We start from the raw sequence: 9,903 nt of genomic DNA on the forward strand, positions 1-9,903 counted from the left end.
AGCAAAACACAAAGAATGAATACACACACACACACACAAACACACACACCTTACCATCATCATCAACAACAAAGTACCAGGAATTGTTAATTCCATTAATAATGGTCACTAAAATCTCACCATATTGTTAGACTCAATTTCTCAAGAGAAAGACACAGGCTATCAAAATTCTATAGATTCTGCATCTTTCTGCAGAAGAAGATAGACATTACCTCAGAAATAAGGGCCTGAAAATGATTTTCTAGGCAAGTGGACCCAAGTGTAGAGGGATTTTGACTTAGCAACATGGCAGCTCTGGCAAGGGATCACATCCAAAGATATGATCAGGACAGAATACACACACACTGATGGTATGCACCTTTAAGTTTTAACAATGAAGATAAGGTTGGTTTGTAGACAGAAGCAGCCATGTCGAAAGTGCCATCTAAGTATGAAAGGTAATGGTGTAGAAGACATTATCTTTTGTTTGTTTGTTTGTTTTTTGGTTTTTTTGGATTTGGTTTTTCGAGACAGGGTTTCTCTGTGTAGCTCTGGCTGTCCTGGAACTCACTCTGTAGACCAGACTGGCCTTGAACTCAGAAATCCGCCTGCCTCTGCCTTCCAAAGTGCTGGGATTACATGCATGCTCCACCACTGCCTTGCTCAGAAGACATTATCAAAATCACTAAAAACATTATCATCTCTGGGTACTATCATAAATCAATTAGTAATTTATTTTGATGTAGTTTTGAGTAATGATTTCTGGGTATATATGTATATAAAAGTATGCCATAAGTATGTTCTGGATAGATATGCAAATTTACAATCTTTCCCACTTACCCTATAGTTGAAAATAGAAAATGAAATATATATGAATAAAATGAATGGCTTTTCTTATTGAAAATATTTATTATTTATTATTATTAATTATTTGATAATTGTACATATGAATAAAACATATATTGATGATTTTCTCTTCCTGATGACAGTGATAATCCCATTAAAACAGAAAACAAACAGAAACATATGTGTAGAAGTAGAAAAAGGGAAACACCTTATATTGTTTTTTATCTAGTTTTATAAAACATATCATAGTTATATTGGAAACATACAGTTTTATTGAAATGGTTGAAATGCCATCCAATGAAGTTAACAGTAAAGGAATACTCTGCTTCCCTGTCACAAAATTAAACACAGTAAAAGCAAATCAAAGGGACTGCCTTGTACAGAACTATTTTTATATTGTGACAATGGAACTTTTTCAGCAGAATATCTAATAAGCAGGTGTAGTCCACTTAATATATTGTTCAGGAAAACAATCTGGCTGAAGGGTTTTGCCATTGCATAGCTCTAGACTGAGTTAAATAGGTAAGGAAACGTGTTTAAATCCCTTGTGTACTGCAATAAAGACGCAAGAACTTTGTGGATTACTTTAAATGATCTTGAAATAACAGTTTAGGTCTGTTCCCTTTTACTAAAATTATCTGTACAGTTAGAGTTTCACTTAAAGTATGTTTACATTTCCATGCTAAAGATTTTAACTATTATTTTTATTAATTTTTCATTTATTTTATTTTGATTATTTGTGCATTTCTGCTCTGCTGCATGTAGACTTGCATACCAGAAGAGGGCATCAGATTCTTTTTTTTTTTTAATACTGTCTGACTTTTTTTTTTTAAATATTTTTATTTTCTATATTCTTTGTTTACATTCCAAATGATTTCCCCTTTCCTGGACCCCCCTCCCCATATGTCCCATAAACCTTCTTCTCTCCATCCCTTCTCCAATCACCTCCCTCTTTTTTTCCTCTGTCCTTATATTCCCCTCCAATGCTAGATCAATCCTTTCCAGAATCAGGACTTTCTCCATACTTCTTCATGGGAATCATTTTTTATGTGATTTGTGCCTTGGGTATTCAGGGCTTCTGGGCTAATTAATATCCACTTATCAGAGATTACATTCCATGTGTATTCTTTTGTGACAGGTTTACCTTACTTAGGATGATATTTTCCAGATCAAACCACTTGCCTAAAAATTTTGTGAATTCATTGTTTCTAATTGCTAAGTAGTATTCCATTGTGTAAATATACCACATTTTCTGTATCCATTCCTTCTTTGAGGGGCATCTGGGTTCTTTCCAGCTTCTGGCCATTATAAATAAGGCTGCTATGAACATAATGGAGCATGTGTCTTTATTGCATGCCGGGGAATCCTTTGGGTATATGGCCAGGAGAGGTATAGCAGGGTCCTCCAGAAGTGTCATGTCCAGTTTTCTGAGGAACCGCCAGACTGATTTCAAAAGTGGTTGTACCATCTTACAGCCCCACCAGCAGTGGAGGAGTGTTCCTCTTTCTCCACATCCTGGCCAACACCTGCTGTCTCCTGAGTTTTTGATCTCAGCCATTCTGATAGGTGTAAGGTGAAATCTCAGGGTTGTTTTGATTTTCATTTCCCTAATGACTAATGATGTTGAGCACTTTTTTTTTTCTTTTTTTTTTACATCTCTGTCCCCTGATTTCTTCTCAAGGCTTTTTTTTTTTTCTCCTCAGCCATTTTTTTTTATTCGATATAATTTAATTACATTTCAAATGATTTCCCCTTTTCTAGCCCCCCCACTCCCCGAAAGTCCCGTAAGACCCCTTCTCTTCCCCTGTCCTCCCATCCACCCCTTCCCACTTCCCCGTTCTGGTTTTGCTGAATACTGTTTCACTGAGTCTTTCCAGAACCAGGGGCCACTCCTCCTTTCTTCTTGTATCTCATTTGATGTATGGATTATGTTTTGGGTATTCCAGTTTTCTAGGTTAATATCCACTTAATAGTGAGTGCATACCATGATTCACCTTTTGAGTCTGGGTTACCTCACTGAGTATGATATTCTCTAGCTCCATCCATTTGCCTAAGAATTTCATGAATTCATTGTTTCTAATGGCTGAATAGTACTCCATTGTGTAGATATACCACATTTTTTGCATCCACTCTTCTGTTGAGGGATACCTGGGTTCTTTCCAGCATCTGGCAATTATAAATAGGGCTGCTATGAACATAGTAGAACATGTATCCTTATTACATGGTGGGGAGTCTTCTGGGTATATGCCCAGGAGTGGTATAGCAGGATCTTCTGGAAGTGAGGTGCCCAGTTTTCTGAGGAACCGCCAGACTGATTTCCAGAGTGGTTGTACCAATTTGCAACCCCACCAGCAGTGGAGGAGTGTTCCTCTTTCTCCACACCCTCTCCAACACCTGCTGTCTCCTGAATTTTTAATCTTAGCCATTCTGACTGGTGTAAGATGAAATCTTAGGGTTGTTTTGATTTGCATTTCCCTAATGACTAATGAAGTTGAGCATTTTTTAAGATGTTTCTCCGCCATCCGAAGTTCTTCAGGTGAGAATTCTTTGTTTAACTCTGTACCCCATTTTTTAATAGGGTTGTTTGGTTTTCTGGAGTCTAACTTCTTGAGTTCTTTATATATATTGGATATTAGCCCTCTATCTGATGTAGGATTGGTGAAGATCTTTTCCCAATTTGTTGGTTGCCGATTTGTCCTCTCGATGGTGTCCTTTGCCTTACAGAAACTTTGTAATTTTATGAGGTCCCATTTGTCAATTCTTGCTCTTAGAGCATACGCTATTGGTGTTCTGTTCAGAAACTTTCTCCCTGTACCGATGTCCTCAAGGGTCTTCCCCAGTTTCTTTTCTATTAGCTTCAGAGTGTCTGGCTTTATGTGGAGGTCCTTGATCCATTTGGATTTGAGCTTAGTACAAGGAGACAAGGATGGATCAATTCGCATTCTTCTGCATGCTGACCTCCAGTTGAACCAGCACCATTTGTTGAAAAGGCTATCTTTTTTCCATTGGATGTTTTCAGCCTCTTTGTCGAGGATCAAGTGGCCATAGGTGTGTGGGTTCATTTCTGGATCTTCAATCCTGTTCCATTGATCCTCCTGTCTGTCACTGTACCAATACCATGCAGTTTTTAACACTATTGCTCTGTAGTATTGCTTGAGGTCAGGGATACTGATTCCCCCAGATTTACTTTTGTTGCTGAGAATAGTTTTAGCTATCCTGGGTTTTTTGTTGTTCCAGATGAATTTGATAATTGCTCTTGCTAACTCTGTGAAGAATTGAGTTGGGATTTTGATGGGTATTGCATTGAATCTGTATAGTGCTTTAGGCAAAATGGCCATTTTAACTATATTGATTCTACCGATCCATGAGCATGGGAGGTTTTCCCATTTTTTGAGGTCTTCTTCCATTTCCTTCTTCAGAGACTTGAAGTTCTTGTCATACAGATCTTTCACATGTTTGGTAAGAGTCACCCCAAGATACTTTATACTGTTTGAGGCTATTGTGAAGGGGGTCATTTCCCTAATTTCTTTCTCAGCCTGCTTATCCTTTGAGTATAGGAAGGCCACTGTTTTGCTGGAGTTGATTTTATAACCTGCCACTTTGCTGAAGTTGTTTATCAGCTGTAGGAGCTCTCTAGTGGAGTTCTTTGGGTCACTTAGGTAGACGATCATGTCGTCTGCAAATAATGATAGTTTGACTTCTTCCTTTCCAATTTGTATCCCTTTGACCTCCTTATGTTGTTGAATTGCCCGAGCTAGTACCTCAAGTACAATATTGAAAAGATAAGGAGAAAGGGGGCAGCCTTGTCTGGTCCCTGATTTCAGTGGGATTGCTTCAAGTTTCTCTCCATTTAGTTTGATGCTGGCTACCGGTTTGCTGTATATTGCTTTTACTATGTTTAGGTATGGGCCTTTCTCAAGGCTTTCTATCTCCAAAGTTGTCTCCCTTTGAGTTTTCTTAGTTGTTTCTACTTCTGGTTTTAGATCCTGGATGGTTTTGCTTAGCTCCTTCACTTGCTTGTTTGTGCTTTCCTCTAATTCTTTTTTTTTCTTTTTTCTTTTTTTTTATTCGATATAATTTTTTATTTACATTTCAAATGATTTCCCCTTTTGTAGCCCCTCCACTCCCCGAAAGTCCCATAAGCCCCTTTCTCTTCCCCTGCCCTCCCACCCACCCCTTTCCACTTCTCTGTTCTGGTTTTGCCAAATACTGCTTCACTGAGTCTTTCCAGAACAAGGGACCACTCCTCCTTTCTTCTTTATACACATAAAATATAGAGCATAGAGAAAAGTTAATTATAGGAACAAACCATTGTTAAGCTGAAAACTAACTCAAATTTTACATTTAGAATATTGAGAATAAAGCTAAAAATGGATTTCATAATAATCCAAAATAATCAAAAGTGATGGCAAATTGATGAAGCCTGCTAGTTTAGCTGTTACTCCTTTGTTTCATACATATCAGCCATCCCATATAGCTGACCAAAAAAACCCAAAAAAACAAAAAAAAAATGAAACAGCTTGATTATAGCCACAGAAAAAAGTTTGGCTCAGAGAATGGTCAGGCTAACCATATATCCTATTTCATAGAATCATATTCTGAGGATTATTATTATTATTACTACTATTACTGCTATTATTATTATTATTGGAAATTCCTCAATCATGGCCTTCACTCAGAATCAGTCTAGATAGAGAGAGGTTAGTTTGAGGTTCCTAGACTATTAAATAACCTTGGAAAAAAGGATGACCACACTTTGTATCTGCTTAGGGGATTATTTAGTTTTCTTTTGTTTTTTTCTCTATATAAATAGAGTCTGGACAAGGCTCCAAGTTGTAGCTTTCAGTTCCTGGGTCTGAGCTATGTCCCTGATCATTCACTTTGGTGCATTTATTCAATAAGCCAGCCCTGGTTAACTGAGACTGTACTCTCAATACCCTTATCTTTCAGTTATTGACAGTGAATGCCACCAAGTTGCCCCCTCTCTGAGGAGGTCAGTTCTTCTGTTCCTGTGCAGTTGTATTCCTGATTTGTTGTTGCTTCTGGTTTTGATCTAGACATTTCGACTAGAAGAGTATCTGGACACAACAATGTTCTTGAATCAGGAGACTTCTGCTCTTGGGGAATGGGGTACAGGCTACACTTTGGGACTTGGGCTTAGCTGGGACTCTGGTCTGAGAACCCCAATGCACAGCATTGTGCCTATCTTTGAAACCCATTTTGGGTGGGATATCTGAGTCGCTTTGGTGGAATAGCTGTATATTTTTGGTGGGAAATCTTGGTTTTCAATCCTCCCCCAACTCTCTCAATTCTAATGTTTGTCCTGTTGATAGTCCTGTTGGTATTAATATCAACAGGATGTCATGCTTGATGTTCTGATTGTTCATGCCAGTCAGTTTATATCCATAGTTTCATTTATTTGCTTGATTGATGCTCTGTGTTTCACATTCCAAGTGGAAATGGTTAAAACTTCATCTGCTGGCCATTTACCCCTTGACTTAGTTTTAACTCATTTCAAGGATTTTCAGGAAAAAAAAATGGCTGAATTGGGAGTCTGAGTGGTTTGTGTGGGAATTCCCAAACACCAACACAAATGAATATGTAAATAAATAAATAAATAAAAACTGAAAAATGTCACTGCTTATTCTGACTAGAAAAAATAGATTTAACATTGAGGGAATATATTTGCTATGGTTTCTTTCTTTCTTTTTTTTTTGTCATTCTTTCAAAAATTTTAGGAACTTCTGATCTGTGGTACCTGTAGCCTCCTATATGTAACATAAGAAAAACCAAATAAAATAATGTGACTTGTACTACTGAGTGAATCAGTTTCAAGCATGGAACACACAGAGAGCAGGGCAGAAGAAAAGGCATCTATAGTGGCAAAATTCATCCTTCTGGGATTTTCTGAACTTCCCAAGCTCCAGGGGCTTAGGTTGGAAAGCTCTGTATAATTTACTTAATTACCATAATTGGAATCAGCTTCACTACTATCTTTATGAATATTGATCCTGCACTACAGAATATTTTTATGCCCATGTATATTTTTATGCTAAGCTTTTCTTCTCTGGAAATCTATTTTATATCAGTCACTCCTCCCAGGATCCTGTTCAACATTGGTAGTCACACTAGAAATGTATCCAACGTAGCCTATGTGACACAAACCTGCTTCTTACTTCTTGAGGGAACCATTGAATGTTTCCTTCTGGTTGTGATGGCCTATAACCATTCTGATGCACTCTGCATCCCTTACTCATGAACCCAGTAGAGTCCATACAGCTTGCATCACGCTCCTGGCTCAGTGTTTGGACAAACTTATCAGATTTTCTCTCTACATTTCTGCAATTCTAACCAAATCCACCCTTTCTTCCGTGACATACCACCAACTCTCAAGCTGGCCTCTGGAGACATTTCCCTTAATGAGTTGTCTGTCTATGATCATGATCTTCTTTGTGGCAGGCCATTGTATGTTGATACTTGCTTCTTATAGCAAAATCATTACCACCATCCTGAAGTGGCCAAGAGCTGCATGACAGGCAAAAGCTTTTTCAATATGTTCTTTAATTTGAGTGTGTTGTTTGTGGGCTTTTAGATCAATCACTATTACTTATTTGAGGCTAAAGTCCACCAATTCTCCAGGAACTAACAAACTATTTTCTGTGCTCTATACCATTGTGATCTGCATGTTCAACTCCTTTTTTTTTTTAAGATATTTTCTTTATTTACATTTTACACACAAAAATTAATGTGTGGAGGACAGCTACAGAAGGACAACTGATATGCTTTTCTGACTTCTGTGAAAGTACATGCTTCCACATGCACACATTGTACATACCACATGTACATACATACATAAGAAAATGTACCCCTTTCCAGGTTTCACCTCCAAAAATACCCTATCCCACTCCTACTTCCCCTGCTCACCAACCTATCCATTCTTGATTCCCTGTCCTGGAATTTAACTATAACTGGGGCCTTGAGCTCAGAACCAAGGGCTCTCCTCTCTTTGATGTCCAACAAAGCCATCTTCTGCTACATATGCAGCTGGAGTCCCTCTGGTTGGTCTTTTAGTCCCTGGGAACTCTGGGTACTGGTTGGTTCTTCCTATGGGGCTGCGAGCTCTTTTTTTTTTTTTTTTTTTTTTTTTTATGTCTCTATAACCTTGAAATTGTACTTTGCTAGTTGAAAATTTTTACATTGTTAATTTTTTTATTGATATATTTTTATTTACATTTCAAATGTAACAACGGAAACTGAGGAAATCCAAAATATCATCAGATCCTTCTACAAGAGCCTGTACTCAACACAACTGGAGAATCTGGAGCAAATGGACAATTTCCTTGACAGATACCAAATACCAAAATTAAATCAGGACCAATTAGACCATCTAAACAGTCCCATAATGCCTAAAGAAATAGAAGGAGTCATAGAAAGTCTTCCAACCAAAAAAAGCACAGGACCAGATGGTTTCAGTGCAGAATTCTATCAGACATTCAAAGAAGAGGACATTTCTAATTATTGAAATTTGTGTTAAAAATGCACAGGTAAATATTTATCTTAATATTTTAACATATATGTCAATATATGGTGGTATTCTTTCATTCAACATTATATAAAATTAATTATTAATAAAATTATTAATAAAAATTAATATCAATATGCTTTGCTGAATTGTTAAATGAATTAATAAGATTAATATTAATATACTGTTTTTCATAGTTCTGGCATCTTCTGTATTTGTCACAACATAAATAAATGTGACACAAATATTTCAACCTAATATTAATTAGTATAGTGCTCAGCCATAACACTATGTTAAAATCTGCTTATTTTCTTCACATGCATAATATCAATGTACAAGTGTCTTTATAATATATTTATTACATTTAACTTCTATTAGTTGTGTCTTCAACTGGCATAGTTTTCAATGAATCTCTTATTACACAAGCTTCCAATTTGATTATATATACATATAAATATATACATATATATACATGTATATATATATATGTGTGTATATATATACACACATATATAAACGTGGCCATTGATAAGATGGTTCAGTGGGCAAGACGGTTTTCTCTGTAATCATATATCCTAAGTTTAACTACCCATCATCTATGTTAAAATGTTGGCATGACCACACATTTGACTTTTGTCTCAGTACTATGAGGAAGAGATATGTGTGTGGCCTTGTGTGTGGCCCGTCTAGTTTCAATTAAATGGAGAATACTCTCATTAAAAATTAATGTGTGGAGGACAGCTACAGAAGGACAACTGATATGCTTTTCTGACTTCTGTGAAAGTACATGCTTCCACATGCACACATTGTACATACCACATGTACATACATACATAAGAAAATGTACACATAGGGCTAGAGAGATGGCTCAGTGGTTATGAGCACTGACTATTCTTCCTAATTTCTAGAGTTCAAATCCTAGCAACCACCTGGTGGCTTACAACCAATAGTAATGAGATCTGATGCCCTCTTCTGGTGTGTATGAAGACAGCTACAGTGTACTTACATGTAATAATAAATAAATCTTTGGGTCTGAGCTAGAGTGTCTGGAACAAGCAGAGGTCCTGAGTTCAATACTTGACAACCACATGATGGCTCACAACCATCTGTCTAGCTACAATGTACTCATGCACATAAAATGAATAAATAAATCTTTAAAAAATATATGGAAATGAAATTTTTGCTTTTTGAAATTATTTTTTGAAACAATGTATTGAATGTTTGTATTAACTTTTATTTAAAAGTTTGGTGGGTTATCCACTAAAATAATCACCACCTGTTTGGTTTTGTTTTGTTTTCCATAGTTGTTTTATTGTTGTGGTTTGTTGTTGTTCTTGTAAGATATTGCTTACTGGTGATATTTCACTTGAGGTTGTAGATCTATTTAAATTCATGTCTGATGGCATAACTGATCTAGATTTAACTTTTGTAAGTAGTGTGTACTGAGATAATTAGGCATTTCTTTGACATTTAATAATGTAGATGAAAACAAGTTTTAAAAGTATGACCTTACGATTCTCTGGATTTCTTCTTTTTGTTGTTCTTGTGCACATTTT

General features: G+C 36.6%; 1 pseudogene; it reads left to right on the plus strand.

The window, feature by feature from the left end:
• Positions 1 to 6,662: 6,662 nt before the first annotated feature.
• Positions 6,663 to 7,571, plus strand: LOC127684815 (olfactory receptor 10AG1-like; annotated as a pseudogene).
• The last annotated feature ends 2,332 nt before the right edge of the window (positions 7,572 to 9,903 follow it).

This window comes from Apodemus sylvaticus, chromosome 5 (genome assembly GCF_947179515.1).
Source record: "Apodemus sylvaticus chromosome 5, mApoSyl1.1, whole genome shotgun sequence".
NCBI lineage: Eukaryota > Metazoa > Chordata > Mammalia > Rodentia > Muridae > Apodemus > Apodemus sylvaticus.